The 19044-nt window shown below is 39.9% G+C and overlaps 1 long non-coding RNA gene across 1 annotated transcript; it reads left to right on the forward strand.

Moving 5' to 3' along the window:
• Nucleotides 1–13286: 13286 nt before the first annotated feature.
• On the forward strand, nt 13287–18648 carry LOC147653283 (uncharacterized). Its single transcript, XR_015287323.1, has 2 exons — nt 13287–13396; nt 13848–18648. It is a non-coding gene; the product is annotated as an uncharacterized LOC147653283 (long non-coding RNA).
• Nucleotides 18649–19044: the final 396 nt, after the last annotated feature.

Genomic DNA, 19044 nt, shown 5'->3' on the forward strand with positions numbered 1-19044 from the left:
TATTTATATTTATTACTATCATAATTTATTCTTTATTGTCTATTCCATATTCTGTATTATATAATTATTATATGTAATCCATTATAGATATCCATTTTTGTCTATTCCAAGACAAATAGGGATCCAGCCAACAGAATGGCCAAGTACTTCAGCCTGTCAGGAAAAAAATGAGTATATTCCTTTCCTAAAACAAACTAATTGGGCTTTTTGTTGTTACCAACAAGAATAAAACTAGAGCTGCACAAATCAATTTTCTCCAGAGCAGAGGAATCTGGCAGGGAACCCTGGAAAGCCACTTCTGATCTGTGCAAAGCTGAACAAACCCCAGCACCGAAGAACTTGAAGGCGAATGGTACATAATTCTGTGGTACTCTAGACCTGGAAAGAAAGAAAGAATTGAAGTTCAAAAAAATCAACTCTGACATAAAGAGTGTAAAAACATAACTTTTAAATAAGTAATGCCTCAGATTATTTGCTTATATACATTTTCTTTTATCTATTTATATTTTTTCCATATACACAGACACACACATTTATATATATATATATTTATATACAGAAAGAGAGAGCAAGAGAAAGAGAGAGACTTATCTAAAACACCTTTGAGGACTGAAAGCTTGCTCAGTGGTGGTAGAACCAGACAGGCAGTCTCCAACTGCTGGCTCTGCTTAAAATAAGAAATCTTCAAAAGATACAGCGATGTGAGGCAGTAGAAAATATCAAGGGAAAAACATGAGTAGACGTGAGATGTTTTCCAACTTGCTGGCCAGCAGACTACCAGAGGAGAGATCCCTGGTGAAGGGATCCTTAAATACCTTGGGCGCCTCCTCCTCTCAGGAGGGGAGGCGCAGGAACTGAGCAGGACTGGATTTAGCTTTTAAGATATTCACCTTCGTCCTGACCTGGTTTTTCCCTGGCTTCAGGCAATAAAGCAGAAGAGTTCAAGCGAGCCAGAGCTTGAAATCTGGAGACCCTTAGGCACTGGATAAGCTTGGGATAAACGACTGCTAATGGCACAATTATCACTCGCAGTCACAGGAGATGATCCTTGTTTAACTTCTAAAAGCCGATGCTTTGTGTTGTTCCCCACAAAAAGCAAAAAAAAAAAATTTAATAACTCATCCACTCAGGCCTGTATTGTAAAAACTCCAGTGTGGTTAAGCAATGCTTACAGAATAAAAATGGTGAACTAAAGAAAGAAGAGCTGTTTAATAGCTGGAGACAAGATTTCAGCTCCTAAGGCTCCCTGTGTTAAACCAAGCCTAGAGGAGAGAAAGTGGCTTTTGACAAGAGCAGTTCCTGAAACAGCTTGTGCAAACCAGAAACACATAAAGAGAATTTAAGATAAAGAGAATAAAGACACCACACAGCTGCACACACACACACACAAAGTGTTTCCAGCTATTTCAGATGTGGAAATTAAATGCTCTGTCTCTATAGGTGTTAAAATGCAGCGTGAATCAAAAAGGTAATGTGAGGCAAAATTAAATGAAAGGGAGAGGCTTTTCTGAGCACTGGCTATAAAATCTGAACACTAAAAATACTCTGTTATCTTTTCCAAGTTTTCCATAATTATAAGAATGCAAGCAGCTAATTTTAATGCTAACTTAATAAAGTTAATTTGACTAACCACATTTAAGGACTCAAATCTCAGTATTATCTGTCAATGTCTGAAGCACAGAATTTTTATTTTAATGGTGGTTTAGATTAATGTGCCTCTGATGAATTGAAGGGATGACAATGGCAGATCTGTAGAACTGTGGTAGATAAATGGGATTATCTGTAAGAACAAGGTGATAAAGGTTTCCAGTCCGGTTCATGCAGACAGAACTGGTGTGACAATTTAACATTAAAACTTTTCACTTTACATGTTCCAGATCTTATTCACTCTACTTTAAAAAGTGTAATAGCAGAAAAGAGACATAAAGTACTGGGTTTGCTATGGACACTGTGGGAATACTAGCAAAGCTTGTGCAGCTAATATTGGAATGTAAAGGCACACTTTACCACAAGATGGCTTTTAAATGGTCACATTTGTCCTGGTTTTACTGTTACTGGCACCCAGGCTAGCTGGGTTTAAACTCAGCTGTGTTGGTTCTGTCCACAGGTGCTGGAATGAAGCTTTTGCTGGCTGCACAGTAACATATTTGAGATGGGGACAAGCCCTTTCTCTCTGCTGTGCATGCACATACCGACAGGAATTAACGTCTCTTTCTGTAGTGCACAGCAGGTATATTTGTATATTTCTTTATCAGATATCTGTTTGTAAATAGGATTCCTAACATAACAATTTAAAACGTATTTAAAAATTCTGACCATGCAAACAAAAAAAAAAATCACCCAAAAAATCACAGCCCAAACCCAAACAAACTGCCAAGAAATAGGATTGTTATAGAAGCTGACTGAACTGATGAATGTGCTACTCACTGTTTATCTGCTTACTGTATAGTCATTGATTTTTTTGGTGAGGACAATTACTACAATGGAGCTTTATTTAAAGACTTTTTACTCAGATTTCTGGAAACTGAGTGATACATAAAGCTTGGCATCCTTCTCAATGATTTATTGTAATGTAACATTTGCTGCAATAAACTACGCCCTCAATTAGACCTGAGCAACTCCATTAACTTTAATTATATCATGGTTGTAACTGAGAGTATAATTTAGCCCTCTGGGAGCAGAATGTACAATTAAAGCTCCACAGTGCAGAGCAAGCAGAAGAAATTTGCCCTTCAGCTGGAGCTGTCAGGGAAATTGTAGGTTGTTTTGGTTGTTCTCTCCAACCTTAACAAATCCTATTAATGACATAGTTGCAGTGTGTAGTTTGCAGTGTATGGTGCTTGGTAGAAAAGTTCTGTTTGTGCTTTTTCTCCTGGCATCTTGCAGGTGAACAGAGATCAGGAATTCAAGCTCTTGGGCACTGACTTTTTGCTCAGGAAATAGGAGAACAGGAGCTGAGTGAACAGGACCAGTGCCTTTGCAGCCCTACAGAAATTGTCAGTTTTGGTTTAGGAACAAGCCCAGCCAGAGGATGTGGAGGAATGGAGGGACTAAGAAATAATATGTGCTTATTTGACATAATCCCGTAGTAACGAGCTGTTGTGTTGTGCAGAGGGGAAAGCAAACACGGAGCTGTAGGCAGATCTCTGTGATAAGAATGAACCAGTTTTTTTCATCCCTTCATTGCTTCAGTAGAAAGCAAAGAGCTGACAGTGTTATTAAACTATATTGATAGTCAGTTCAACTCCTTTCTATGTGACTGAGAAAAATTAGCTCAGATTGTAAGACTAAGAAAGGAGAATTTCTGTCTTGCATTTCTTATTTCCAAAGAAAGATGCCAGAGGGAACTGTTAGCCAATATGCAGGATTATTTTCATGTTTTCTTGTGGTTCATCTTCCCAGGATAAATGGGTTTGTTTGTCAGTATTCACATCTGATGGCTTTTGAGGGCTTGAAATCAGTGCAAGATAAACTATGAGGGCATTGGAAGTTGAAGTCCCCATGGAAAGGCTACAGGACAGTTGGGGACCATCATGAAAAGCAACCCAAAAGCACTCAGGCTATGTTAAACCCTACATGACAGTGCCCAGGAGACATCAAAGCCCATGGTGTTCCTGCAGGCTTGGCATTTGAGTCTGATAGTGCTTTCCATGGCAATCTCAGCTCAGTCTCAATCCTTGTGCCCCTAAGTCAGAAGATTCCTCATGGAAGGATCTTCGTGTCTGGTTTTTGACAACTGGCACTGGCAGCTTAGGCAGGTCCAGACAGTTGCCCCCATTGCCTAATCTACACTCTCTACACCCAGATGCCACCAAAATGCATTTACAAAGGAGTGTGATAAAGAATTTCCTTCCGTGCCCAAAAACATCGCAGCCTGGATACTTCAGGAGTGAAATGTTTTCAGTGTTGGTACCAAACTCCCGTATGGAAAATGTTTTCTACGTTTTTTGTCAAGTAAAGAACTACTTTCCACACCAGTGCAATTTGTGTGTACCTACCACCCTTGAGTTTAAGGCTTTCTTCAAATAAGTTCCAGGTTTAGCCAGAGTCCTGCTAAAATGGGTAACAAAACTCAGCTCCTTGTGCTGTCCTGTTTTCGGTCTCCTATGACTCAGGCAAATGTGCTTCACTACTTGTGTCCAAGACCCAGAAAGTCCTGAAGAGTCAGATTGGCTTATGAGTGCATTTAGATTTGAGTCTAGGACTCGAGAGGAAGCCTAAAATGATGAGAAGGCTGAGGAAAGTAACATCTAAGTTAAAGACAAACCTCACAAACCCATCTAAAATGCAAATTTCTCCACTATATAGAAAATGTATGTGGTATTGGAAGCAATAGGGAAAAAAGCTTTATGTAGGAATAGAACTTCCACCCATTGGTTTAAATTATGTGATGGAAAGGAAACAAGGGGAAAAGAGAAAATTTTGATGAGAAAAAGAAAAACTTCTTTAAATTTGTGAGTCTATGGAAACTTTTCAGTTATTATATTTAACAGAATTGGCCTGAAAATTTGTAATGAAAAAGACCATTTGTAAAATTTGAAATGAGCTGTGAAAATAGCACTGTGCTAAATAAACACTTAGGAAATCCAGGCTGAATATTTTTTTTTTTTCTGGAATAAGACACAATATCCTGTTCATCTTCCAATTTTTAAAAACTTATAATTAATGCATAAAGAAAATGTACAACAGGCATATCCAATACCCTTGCTTAATAAACTGAGTAAATAATTTCCTGCAACATATGCATTTTTTTAATATTCTTAATAGAGTATCTGAATGAGGAACTTGTGATTACTAACTTCTCTGGCTTCTTTTCATGGCACTGCATCTCTTGGTGAGTACTAACACAGAATAACTGTGCACTGGTACAGAACAAGAAAAGTGGAGAATGGTTTGAGTATGCCTTTTAATTGCAATTTATATTCTCTAGTTCATGTGTTGAAAGGGACAGAGGATTCTTTATGCTACTTGTAATACTGTAAGGATGGCTGACTACTCCAAACTGAAGTGGAAAACTGAAAGAAACCCCACAAACTTTGTAATCAGTTTAAGAATTGTTAATAGCATTTTGTGGATGGGGTTCTTCACTGACTTGTTCTTGCTGAGTGTGTGAAATGCTGTAAGAGTGGAGGGGGTTGTGTCCCCTCTGTGTAAATGGTTGTCCAAGCTGAAAGCACTGGCTGTTTGTACACTGTAACCTCACTTGCATCATGAGGTGAGCTGGAGCTGGGAGTGTTTGGGTACACAGGAGGCTTGCCCCAGCCTCACAGGAGACAGGCAAACCATGGCTAAAATGAGCAAATGCTGAATGCTTCTTGCACAGCACTCTTTGAGAAAGAGCAATGTTTAAAGACAAGGCTTGGACACAGCCTTGCAGAGTCAGGTCAAGGAATATTTGACAGAAGAAATGTCCCCAGCAGTGTTGTGTGGCTTTGTGATTCTCGTTATCTTTACTGTGGCTGATGTAGATGTTCAATAGCCACTGCTGGACTGATTACCATAGAATCAATTTTGGATTAGAAGGGACCTTAAAGATCATTTCATTCCAGCCCCTGTGACATGGACAACTTTTACAAAACCAGGTTTCTCAGAGCTCCATTCAACCCAGCTTTTACACTTCCAGGAATAGGGAAACTCATCTGGGCAACCTGTTCCAGTGCCTTACCACCCTCACAGTGAACAACTTCTGTATATCTAACCTGTATTCCCCTTTCTCAGTTTGAAGACATTCCCCCTTGTCCCAGCGCTACAGTTCCTGATGAAGAGTCCCTCTCTCACTTCCCTGTATCCCCTTCTGATACTGGAAGGTTACTCTGAGGTCTCCACTCTGTCTTCTCCAGGCTGAGCAGCCCCAAGTTTCTCAGCCTGTCCTCACAGGGCAGGTGCTCCAGTCCTCACCAACCTCGTGGCCCTCGTCTGGACTTGCTCCAACAGTTCTGTGTCCCTCTTTTTCGGGGGCAACAGAGTGCCCAGGTGGGGTCTCACCAAAGCAGTATGTAAGACCTTTAGGAAAGAGGCTCATTGCTGTAGATATACTCTAGCTATGTTTAAAAAACCAAAAAAATCCAGAAAACAAAACCCAAACCCTTCCTAAAACAAGCTGTTGAAAGCAATCCTTTCAAGCAGTAATAGAAATAATTTCTCCTTCTAAATGTTCAAACCTTTACCTATTTTAAAATATATAATAGGAGATAAGCTCCTGTGAAAGTGAAAACTGTTTCTTTTCCTTGGAAATTTGTCTTTGTTCTTTTTTCATGACATTTTGTCCAGGTTAATTGCGTCCTTGCGAGAGAGCAGTGTGCATGTTCCTCAGCATGGGTGGGGAGTCAGGTTGCCAATTATTTAAATGAAACAACGGTTGAATTAGTAGGTTAGATGAAAACCAGATTATCATAATATATAAATTACATGACCACTTCAGAGTGCGTGACGCTGAATAGCTGTTTGGATCTGCTATCAGGTTCTGAGAGGTTTTGTGTAAAATGCTGATTTGTGCTTGGCTGCTGGCTGCAATGCTCGCACACGGGGCAAGGAGAGGAACACCGAGTACTCCCCTGCTCAGAGCACTGTGCTTCTAATTCTGTGGTCTTTTCTTGGATCTGACACCTAGAATGGGGCAGATTACGTTTCCAGTTAATGATCTGCAGCATGATATGCAATGCTTTTTTGGCTAGTCTCCTTTCTGATGCCTAACAACTCTACACACAAAGCTGGGACAAGAATTTAACCTACTCTTTGCCATCCATCAAAAGAACATGAATTGCATCTATTGAGGGTAGGAAGATTGGACAGGGGAAAAAAAGGAAATTATAGAAATTGTAGACCAGCCAGGTGCGAGCTGGATGCCTAAATGAATGCAATTTATGCTGAAGTGGGCATAAGAGTTTCTCTGCAGACATATTGGGTGGTCAGACCCTCACCTGAATTATATGGCTTGGAATCAGAAATATCTCCATTTTCTTGCCTGAATTTACTCCAGATTCATGCAAGTGTGATAGATAAAATGTTAATTATAGACTTTCAGGATCTTTTTTTATTTCAGGGCACCCAGGAGCTGGGACATGGGTTTGCTCATGTTGGAAAATGAGACTGTGCTAGCAGTCTGGGCTGGTTAACAGCAATGAAAGGGCTCTGTGCTGATTTAATTAACTGGCTCATTACTAAGAGAACTTAAAGGCTCTGTCTAGGTGGAGCAGTAAATCTGATCTGTATGAAGTCTTGAGGCAAGGTTTGTTAATAGTTTTTCCCTTGGAAATCATGTTGTCTGGCAGGTGGCATGTGCTCAACCCTCATCCTGACATGGATCCTGGGAAGAGTGGAGTCAGGATACATCTGGGACCAGGAGATGGTGATTCCAGGTCCTGTACTTCAGACACACTCTTAGACCTTCAGGAACTTCATATTCTAATATCAGGCTTGTGATATTGCTTTTTGCCTCTAAAAGTCTATTTTTGTCTCTGTCAGGTTTAGCTGTTCTCCTCTGCCCTGCTCATATGCTGTATTTTGACTTGCTAATTCAGACCAGCCAATAGAGAGGAATTTGTTGAGCATAGCCTTGTCACTAGGGGTGAAAGCTACTTTTCTTGTAGTCAACTTCACCTCCAAGAATGCTCATTTGATTTTAATTCTCTTAAAACATGTAAAAAATCGAAAAGGGCCTTGTTGGGTGAGATAAGTGGAGAAAGAAATTCTGTTTAGGATGATCATGTGAGCTTCAGAAAACCATCCCTCTCCTGTCAACATTCACAGCTGTTGAACTAGGAATACTAGGGGATACATCCATTCCATCTGTGGCAGTTGTAGTGATATTCCTTCTTGTATTTGGTGGCACAAAATATTTCAATTATTGTTTGAAATTTGATTAGATGTATCACAGTAAGTGTAGGTGGTGTTCAGGATATGTCTTTTCATTCTTAAATACTATGCAAATGTCATAAATTTTGTGTTATAACTGTGTATTTCAACACTTTATTTGGACTCTGAGCACTCACCAAATATGTCATACTCAATTCTAGTCCTCTGTTAGCAAAATGCAATTGAGCTGCACTGTTGGCACTGTTGGGCAACTGTGCCTTTCTCATCTCATCTTTTTTCTCCTGTAACATGTAACATCCTTTTTCTCCATGAAACAATGCATAGGCTTTCCTTTAGCTTTATTAGCTGTGTTTCTTGTGGTGCTCTCTCTACAGAGTCAAATGTTGCCTCCACTGAAAGATTTGGGAAGAGGCAAAAGAGGTTGACAGTTTAGAGTTCCTGAAATGGTGAGATCCCAGAGCCTGTATTAATTTTCTCTCCAAGGTGTTTTCCTTGTCTATTCATGACAATTATGTCTTTCCCCATAAGTATCACCAAATGGCTGTCTGTGGTGTGTTTCATACACCAGGTTTTGTTTGTCTGTAGCACTGACATGTTGCTTCTCTTTTAAACAGAGAGGGAAACTTCAATAAGACTTATTGCCATATGTATACAGGCTGATTTTTGCAAGATTCCTGATTTTTCAACCCTGCAGCTTTCTACTCCTCTCTCTAAGCAGTGATGTGCTTGATTATTTAGTTAGTTGGGGCATTTGCTTTATTATGATTTCATCTTTTGGACCAGAGGCAGCCTAAAGCAGCAAGGCAAAACAGCTTGTTATAATTTGACTATTTTATCTCCCAGAGGAAGAAGGTATTGTCCATCATTAAAAATAACAGTACTGGACTTGTTCCAATCCAAAATATAGCTTTATTCCTGAATTAATGTTGAAAAAGAATAACAGAAACATTTTTTTGCAGGAACACATCTCATGTCACAAGGAAAACTTGGTAGCATGGACAAGGGGTGGATTAAAACCTGAAGTGTTTCAAAATAGTTTGCAGAGGCAATTAATGCAAGAGTTACTTAAGCTTATTTAATGAATAGTTCACAGGGCACACAGCATTCAAGAAAAGAAAAGAAGCACTAATGCACTAAACTGTCTCAGGAGGTAGGTCTTGATAAAGAACCTCTAGCTCAGGAATAAATGTTGAGGGATAAAAACAAAGGGGAAGGGAAGGGAAGGGAAGGGAAGGGAAGGGAAGGGAAGGGAAGGGAAGGGAAGGGAAGGGAAGGGAAGGGAAGGGAAGGGAAGGGAAGGGAAGGGAAGGGAAGGGAAGGGAAGGGAAGGGAAGGGAAGGGAAGGGAAGGGAAGGGAAGGGAAGGGAAGGGAAGGGAAGGGAAGGGAAGGGAAGGGAAGGGAAGGGAAGGGAAGGGAAGGGAAGGGAAGGGAAGGGAAGAAGGGAAGAAGGGAAGAAGGGAAGAAGGGAAGAAGGGAAGAAGGGAAGAAGGGAAGAAGGGAAGAAGGGAAGAAGGGAAGAAGGGAAGAAGGGAAGAAGGGAAGAAGGGAAGAAGGGAAGAAGGGAAGAAGGGAAGAAGGGAAGAAGGGAAGAAGGGAGCTGTCCCAGAAGAACTGTAATTCAGCAGTAAAACTGTCAGTCTGGGTCTAAAGGAGGAAAAAAGAAAGGAAAAATTATTAAGAGAGAACATTTGTGAAACAGGAATAAGAACTAGTATTGCTCTGGGAGGGTAAAGAGGATTGATAAGTATTTGAAAGTGTCTGTATGAATGCCAGATGCATCATGAAAGAATAACAAAGAGGTTAGGAATACACAAAAAACATTGGCTTCATTAATGTAACTGGAACTGAGAGGGGAAGCAAAAAATGTGCTAGGGATAATTGCTTAACATAACATATAGATTATGCAGGAGGGGAGAGATGGGAGAGAAGGTTTGGAAATAAATAAAACTGAGGATTATGGAAGAACATGTAAATTGCTTGAAAAAAATGCGTGCATGCATAGAAACTCTGCCTAGCTTTAGCTCCCACTGTCTATAAGAGTGATTTCCCAGTTTTTAATGGGTCTCTGGGACATCTAAATAGGATGGCTTGGAGAACATTTTTCTCTATAAAAGGGATATCTCAGAAATACTGCAGCTGTCCTCGCAAGTGCATGGTATTTCTGATCCAACAGCCCCATCCTTTGTGTCTGCTGAGCTTCCCAGGGAGCTGTGGCATCCCCAGTTTATCAGAGGGCAGGTGAGTGACTCATAAACAGCAGTCAGATCACTGACTGCTGAAGTTTTTGGTGAGGAACAGACAAATGGGAAAAACCTGAGGGCCATCATTTGTCATGAGAGCCAAAGTTCAGCTGAGGCCTTTAACAGGATGAAAAGGTAATGGGGGTTTCTATCATGGTGTTCTTTCAGTATCCTGATAGCATACTTCTGTGATAGTTTATCAGCATGAAAGTGGTTCTCTTCTCATATAGCTGATTTTTAGAAAATACTGAAACAAGTATTCAAAGAAACAGTGAAAATTTCTTGGAACAACACACAGATGAATCTATGAACACACAGTCATGTCCAATTGTAAGGAGCTACTTCTTTTAGGAAGGATGTTTAAAGTTGATTAAGCTTAACTGACTGCTGAGCTGTGTTTAATCCTCCCCTCCCCACTGCAAGGTGAAAAAGTAACTCAGTTTAAAAGCTTTCTTTGAATCTGATTTTAAAGCACAAATAGGTAAAAGTTGCAGACAACATTCAAAAGCTGGACCTGAATTGTCACTGGAGGATTTATTAGTTTGGATGGAGCACCATGCAAATGCACTTCTTGACATAGTTTTAAGTCTAAATTCTCTATCTAGTCCTTAGCTTCCTGTTCCAGCTGAAACCCCCATAATCCTGTCCCTTAGCTATGTCTTCAGACTTGGAGGAATTGCCCTGTCCCGTGCTCTGAGTATTTACCTTCTGAGTCATCAGTGGCACACAGACCTTCCCACTCCTTATTCCCCCTGTCTCTGCTCCCAGCTCCTGATGTGGCCTTGCCTCATCTTCCTCACACTCAGTTTTGTAACATTTGCAGTTCTGCTGTTTCTGATGGAATAAGTGAAATTTGGCTTTGTGGGTTTTTTTTTAAATTCATGCTCACCTTTCATGCCTGTGGCTTTACAAGCTCAGCTAGGCAGTGCAGTTTACTCTTTGTCTGCAGTTGCAAAGGCTTCCACCAGGTCAGAGGCTAATGAAGTACTTGCTGTTTATCTGGTACTTTTCTTAATGTACTGAGGGATAAGTAACGTGAACCTTAAAAAGATCCAGCATTCTCTGATTGCTAAGGCTGTAACAATCATTGTAATACTTGCCACTTTTTATTTTTAACAGTGAAATAGGCATGATTGTGGTAGATGCTACGTCCTTTTGCCAAGAGAAATGACAAACAATGTTCTCATCTTTCTGCCTCTAGCTCATTTTCTTTCTCTTCCGAGAAGCCATATTTAGCAAATTGTTTGAGCACTACAGCTCAAATAAGGTTTTTACCTTTTATAGGTTTTAGCTTTTCTAGTTAGACAGACTATTTTCTGGGGGATTTCAGCTGCTAGAGAATGTTTCAGGTTTGAAGCATAATAAAACAAAGACATATTTTCTATATCTTGAGAATACTGTAACTCTCCAACAATCTTAAAATAATTGTTGCACCTCATATTTTCAAGTAACTGGCAGGAACAATAATCTTCTGCAGCTTAGTATACTCTATTAAAAATGAGTAATATACATATTGATCATAATGCTTCTTCTAGCTGATGAGGCATCTCTTGGGGATGAAACCACAGCACCATATGGCTTTAATGTACTCGATATAGTTCTCCAAATAAGCACTATAAATTATACTTCAGAATTATGCTGGGCAGCAATAGATTTAGTCTTCCAAACTGTCAATAATAGATCATGACTGTAGGTAAGAAGTTCATTATGCACAGGATGCAGTATTTAAGTAATTAACAGCTAACCAATCTGTTTCGTAGCTGTGGTTTGTGACTCTTGGAATTGCACTAACTTTATCATTCCATGATAAAAATGGGTGAGTAATGCACCCAGATAATTGAAACTGATACAGGAAGCAGAATGCGTTTCTCTAGCAATGTAGCTAATGTAATGCAATACAATTTCCTCCAAAAGAATGAGATCCAACATCTTATTGCAATTCTAAATGTAAATTTTAAATGGAAACATTCTTCTGAATATGAAAGTAGTTTACTGCCCAATTCTGGCAAAGGGTGATGTAATAAATAGCTGAATTCAAATTTAAAGCAAAGCTAAAGGCGCGGTGTAGTTTGCCAGGATTATATTATACATTTTTGTCAAATGTTTATTTGTCAACAAGTTAAGTCATTAGAACAAATAAATTTAAATCCCTGTCTGGAACAAAACCCACTGCATGGAATAAGCGGTATTACCTGTTAAACCCTAAAAGCAATATTGTTGTTTCTGACATTACCAGCTGGCAGAGACCTCAGTGGCCTTTCAAAATCTAAACCCAGAGGGAATAATTACGAGGCCAAGTCATCAAATTTGGAGTACATGCCATATCTGGTCTCAAAGACCAGTTTCTGTCTCTGACTCTGCTCTTCCCCGTTCAGAAGGAAAGGATATTGGGTAAGGAGACATGTGAACATCTCCCTCATGATGAAAGATCCTACGGCATTTTCCTGGGGTAGAAGTTCAGCATTTGGATGAGCATACTGCTAGCCAAAATCTGCTCTCCTCCCACCTTTGTTACAGTCCTCTTTGTGCACATCTTCAGTATGGATAGAGCCAATACTGCAGATGCTGTGTGCCAAGTCTGGCCCAACTACAAAAATTCAGGATAGGAGGTTGTCCTGGTTTATGGTGGGATAGAGTCAATTTTATTCCTAGTGCTGTGTTTTGGATTTAGCATGAGAATGGCATTGCTGTTTTAGTTGTTGCTAAGTCAAGGACTTTTCCCACGCTCTGCCAGACAGCAGGTACACGAGGACTTGGGAGGGAGCATAGGCAGGACAGCTGACCTGAGCCAGCTGAAGGGCTGTTCTGTAGGCTACCCCACACCAGAGATCATCACACTCAGTATGTGAACTGGGGGAGTTTGTTGGAAGTTGCTGACCCATGCTTGGGGATGGGCTGGGCATCAGTCAGTGTGTGGTGAGCGATGGTATTGTGAATAGCTTGACTGCATTGGGTTTTATTCCCCTCTTTCTTTTATTTATCTACCTTTTCATTACTATTATTAAGATTGTTATTGAATTTTTTTGCAATTAGTAAACTTCACTTTTCTCTTCTTTTTTGGTGGGTTTTACTTTTTTCTGATTCTCCTCCCCTTTGCACCAGGGGAGGGGTGGGAGTGAGCAGGTGGCTGTGCGGTACTTAGCTGCTCTCTGGGCTTAAACCACTACAGGGATAAAATCAAATGAAGAAAAGAGATGAAGTTCATGCAGAAAATATGTTTTTCTTTCCAGGAATGTCACAGAGACCTTTGCAGTTTTTCACAGGAAATGCAAGAATTTTATTATAATCACTAGCCCAAATAACAAATATAATGATGCATTTGGAGCTGGATTTTCACAAGGTAGGTAGCTTCTGCAGTAGGCAGTCAGCTGTGCTCAGATTTTCTCTTCAGACTCTTTTGAAAAAAATTTATTTGGATAACTATTTGGGGGAGTCAGAGAGAGAAAGTGCAACCAGTAGAGTTATGTTTCAGTCATTACATAGGTTGTCAATCATCATTTTCTCATAGGTGTCAGATTCAGCTGTGGCTGCTGTCAGGAGCAGGAGCCTCAGAGATTTGCTGAGCTCATCCAAATAACAAGGTCTCCAAGGTCTTGGTAACTTGAATAGAAAATCTAATTGCATATAGATTTAAGTAGCAGAACAAGACACAGTCAATTTGGATTAAAGCATGCTATGGTTGTCTTGACAGGGATTTTAGTTGGAGCAGTACATGATGGATGAGAAGGACTATGAGTCTCTGCCATAAAGGCTTGAGCAGAAGATGATTGTGAGCTTTTCTCTCCTCGTAGGTCCCTCCTCTCAGTGGAATTACAAAGATGCAAGCAAACACCAAACGCAGGAATTTAAAGGTGAATGTCCCACTTCTGCCTCTCAAGAATTTCACAGCTGCAGGATACAACCCTTGCACAAGGCCTTTGTATCAGCAAGGAACTATAAAATAATATGTGACTAAACTCAGCTGTAAAGGGAAAGTTGTCTTTTTCCCTTCTCATTGCCATCCTTTTTGTACCTCTGCTTTCCTCAGACTATTCAGTGCCATAGCAGCAAAGAGTGGAAACCCTGATGGTACTGTCAGAAATCTAATTGTTTCTTTCTGAAGGCTGCCAATTTCTGCAATATTGAAACAGAGGTATTGACAACCCGTTATTATAATGTAATAAATTTTGGGATTGCACTCTGGGGTGAAGAGGAAGACATGAATTCATGTGAATCCGTGAAGGGAATATAAGTTTTCCCTATCCTCAATGAATTTTATACCTCTAACGTGATGTAAACTAAACCTGCACCTATTCATTTTCTGGCTCTTGCTTATGGCAATTTTTAAAATATAAGATAATACTTTAGAAATCCATATACACGTGTGTTGGGTGGTAGTATTGTATTAGAACAGAAATACAAAGCTAAAAATAAATTATCCTTGTTCTACACATGGTCACAATCAGTATTCTCCAACTTTGCCCCCTCTAATGTTACAGCACTTGTTGTAGCAGGGTATTTAAAGTGAGTTTATAGTGTATAAATGTCATGCATTTGATGCTATGATCTGTGCTAGCTACCCTCATGGATAGTTTACTGTCTCTCCCTCCTGATATATCAAACAGACTGTGGAAGATTTGAGGCATTCAAGACTTGCTTGGCAAAACCCTGGAAAATTGCGAGTTTTACTAGTTTAATGGTGTACAGACCTCTGTCTCCTCACCAACAAAACAATATTTTACAACATCCAGGATTCATGAGATCACACATATTTTCCCCAAAGCTGATGAATTACAGGTTACTTCTTGGAGTTGGAGACCAGAAGTGGAGAAGAGAAGCAGATCCAAATGGCACAAAAGGTAAGAAGCAGTAAGCACTGGCAGTCATCACTTGGCAGGAGTAATGGTCAGCTGTGGCTGCTGTCAGGAAGGTGTGCCTCAAAGATCTGCTGAGCTCATGCAAATAACACTTCATGGACTCAGCAAGTTGAAGTAGAGGCCTAATTACACAGATGTGAGGAAGCTGAGATAGAATCAGATATGCTCAATTTGGATTCAGGCACACTTTGGTCCCTGATGTTGGTTTGGTTATCTGTTATCTGTGTTAGTGGGTAGAGCTGGACTTGCTGAGCATCTGTGCCATGGGCTGGCTGTAATTTACTTTCAATTATTTCCATTCATTTTCCTCGTTAGGCTACATGGTCAGAAAGGCTATCAGTGCCCCGGTCCTCACAAATCTGAGTATGGGCTAGTGCTGTTTGCAGCATGCCATACCCTCCTTGTCTCACACCATCCACAGTCCTTCTGGCCTATGTTTCTCCCTTTCTTTCCATGGCAGCTGGGACAGGAATGTCAGGGAGGTGATGCACCCTAGGTTTTCCCCTAGTACAAAGTCAGGAAATGGTTCTGGCTAGGTATTAGTGATCATGCATTAGTCACAGCCAAAGGAATCATCCTTTTCTCACTCAAAGTGCTCCTAAAAAAGTTCCTTTTGTCCCATGGTAACAGCAATCTGAAGAACTATTAAGCAGCAAATGCACGCAACTGTGCACAAAACCAGTCTGAATGATCCCATCCCACAGATCCCTGGTGCGTTCTGGCTCCTCTGAGTCTGGCTGATAGAGCTCACAGCCCAGACTGTCTCTGTGCTTTTGCAGTGAGGAGAACACTTTTAGGACTAGTAAAGGATGAGCAAATGAACAATCCATATCTTGCAGCTATGTAAAGGACAAATGTACTGAATGTAAGTAATTTTGGTATACAAATCCAAAATTCTCTCCCATCTTTTTATCTTCATGTACCTTCTTTTATTTTCCTTTTTTTTTTTTTTTTTTTTGCCTGAGGTACTGCTAATTGCCTCTTCTATGCAGGAACATCTACTAATCTAATTCAATCAACTGGTAATTGGCATTACAGTTGGCACTAGAAAAATGAATGTTTTTACTTAGCATCTATGTCATGGGAATCAATTACCAGCAGTTTTCAGAAGAGTGTCAAAAACTCATTTCCTATTCTTGACAATATGACCATGTCTCAAAATTTAAGGGTATTTTCTATGTTTTCTTTATCTCTAATCCTGAATTCATCTGTATGTTTCACAGGCTCATGCCAGTGAATATTCTGAGCTGCAGGCATTAATGATAACTATCATCATTGAACTGAATTAGGCTGTGAATGCACAAAAACTTTCAAGTCTGAACAAAATGTGGCAACATTCAAATAGGAATTTGGGGAATGCTATGGCACAGGGCTTTCCCGAAACAAGTAAAGAACAAAAATTTCTCCCTAGTTATTTTTTTTTTTCAGATGACTTATGAAATTGGGAGAATATTATTTGTGCCTGTAAATTACAAAGCCCTGGGCACCCAGACCTAACTTTGGCATTGGCTCTAGTTTGAGAAGGTCATTACCTTACACGAATTCCTGAGGACCCTTCCAGATTAAACTGCTCTAAGAATCACGAGTTACTCAGTTAGCTTCATGCATTATGAAGTCCTCCAAAGAGATCTGCTTGCTATGCTCTTTGTGAGTAAGAAACAAATTACAAAGAAGTAGTAACACGGGGCTTAAAAAATAATGAATGTGATTCCAGCACAATATGCTGTAGCATTTTTAATTTAACACCAGAACATGAGTGAACTCACCTCTTGAGTAGAACTTTGCAATTCCTTACAGTAATACTTCGTGAAACTTAATAGGAAGAAAATGAAAGAAAATGCTGTATCCACTCCAAACTGCCAGGATATTTGTTGTATAATTATCTATTATGAAATTTGGCTACGTGGACATCATTAATTTTCAAAATAATGTTGAGGGGATTTTAATAAGCTGTAGGAGCTAGGGTTCAAAGATTTGAGCTTCTTCTACAGCCTCAGTCCTGTGTTGTTGGCACCATGCAAGCACCTTTGTTCAATAGTAACTCAGACAGACAAGGACTACCAGCACTGTTTCCTTCAGCACATGAACTCAGTTTTCCTTGGAGCACCTCCTATTTAAATTCACACCTGGCTCAGCACTGCTTAACTTGGGAGGTCTGACTGGCTCATGAGGCAAAATGATGAGGCTACAAGCCACTGTATTTATTTGGTTTCCATCTATTTGGAGTCACCTTCTGTTAATCACATATATTTGATTATGGTTCATTGGGCACTTCAAGAACATCATCTGGCACACAAGTCATTTGAGAGCCTTCTTTATTAATTTGTTGCCTACGAACTTTCTGTCTTCCACCTCCTCCCAAAAATCATGGGTCTTCTTGAGAGGGTCCTAAGTGAGTTCAGGGAGCCAGACTGCCTACAGAAGGGGTGGATGTACAAACATTTTTGGGACTGTGATGGAATTGTGCCTGCTGCAGTGCTCCCCAAACAATTCCTCTGGTGACACAGCTCTGTATGAATTCTGACAGGTCCAAGTGCCAGTTTCTTATATTAACCAGTGAAGCAGGCAATGTGCTATAAATTGTTGCTCATTCATGTCAAGCATACAAGTGCGTTGGCTGCTTGGAATGAGTTTTTTGCCTGGCAAGAAAGGTGTTTAAAATTTGTCATTCTGTGAGTAATTTCATGAGGATTCACTTTCTGAAAGCTCCTGCTGAGGAGATGCCTTTTAGGCCATCGAGCATGTATGCTCCATTAATGTCTGCACATGCAGAACACAAGCTAAGTAAACAAAGAATTTCCTGAGTGAGTGTCAAATAAGTCTCTAAATGTAGAGATTAGTGTGAATTTAAATTTTTCCCACTTATAAAAAGGTAATCAGAAAGATCAATTGGACATTTGGCTGTAAAACACAGAAGACAAAAGAGAGCTGGTTGATCTCTAAGATCTTTAGAAGATTGGTTTGCTGGCCTTATTTTTTTTGTGATCCTCTTTTTTCCCTAAAATCCACTTCCATTTATTACATGAAGATGACAGTGATCATCTTCATCGCTTTTGTGGCAAGCTTTAAAGAGAGGGCTTTAGGGGTTCAGGGGCAGACACAGCAGCATTTCCAGGAAGTGAAAGTTTTCTAGGAAATGCATGGGAAAGTTCACTGCCCTGAATTAAGGAAAGCTGTTCTGACATATGTTTCCTGAGCCTTTAGGAGGAGTTAGCAAGAAAATGTGATAGGAACAATCTTTCTCTTTCTGAAATGGAGCTCATGGCTGAAGACCGTGCTCACACATGTTGCATAATTTCTGGTTGGCTTTTCTTTGTGTGGTTATGTGCAAAACTGCTATGGCTGTGGGAGAAGTCTCTTGATTCTGAAAATCCACTCAGACATTAATGATGAATAGTAAAGACCGCTGTGTTGCACTTTGCACGCTAATCAGTCTTTGTGTTTCTTTATATCTTGCTCCATATGTACACTGTGACTTGGCTGGGATGGAAAACTGTAACTGGCAACACTTACCCTGATTGTTCTTAACATGATCAAACAGTAACACGGTTTGACAGAAGTTTTATAAACCATCCTGTCGTAAAACAAAACCAGCAGAAACTAGCTCGAGCAAAGAAGGTGTGTTTAAAAAGAAAAAAGTTAATGGAAAGCACGTGAAACTGCCCATCTGTGCAATTGTTGTACATTTTCATGTGTATGAAGGCAAATAAATACCATAAACCTTTTGTACAGTCAATTTGAATGTCTGAAAAGAAGTTTTTTTGAAAGGTAAGAAGAAAACTACAGCAAGTGCTCTATAATTCACACTGTGAATCCGCTGGTGGTAGGGAAGGATTTGTCAGGCAATATTTACCTTGCCCTTTCTCCTTTCATGTCTCTAAGAACTGTCTCTTACATATCCTTGCTTGTTTGGTTTTTTATGTCAGCACATGTGAGTTACAACATGAAACAGGAAGTTTTACATACTCAGGGGATCAGGCAGTGAGATGCATGTCACCATTTTGCACTAAAGAGGACAACATGTCATATTGGAAACGTTTTTATTTCCAAAATGAACACCCACCCCCATCCTTAATAAGTATTTATTCCCATCTGTAAAAAAAAAGTAAATCATCAGAATCAGACAGTTCAG

This window comes from Cyanistes caeruleus, chromosome 5 (genome assembly GCF_971803275.1).
Source record: "Cyanistes caeruleus chromosome 5, bCyaCae1.hap1.1, whole genome shotgun sequence".
Taxonomy (NCBI): Eukaryota; Metazoa; Chordata; class Aves; order Passeriformes; family Paridae; genus Cyanistes; species Cyanistes caeruleus.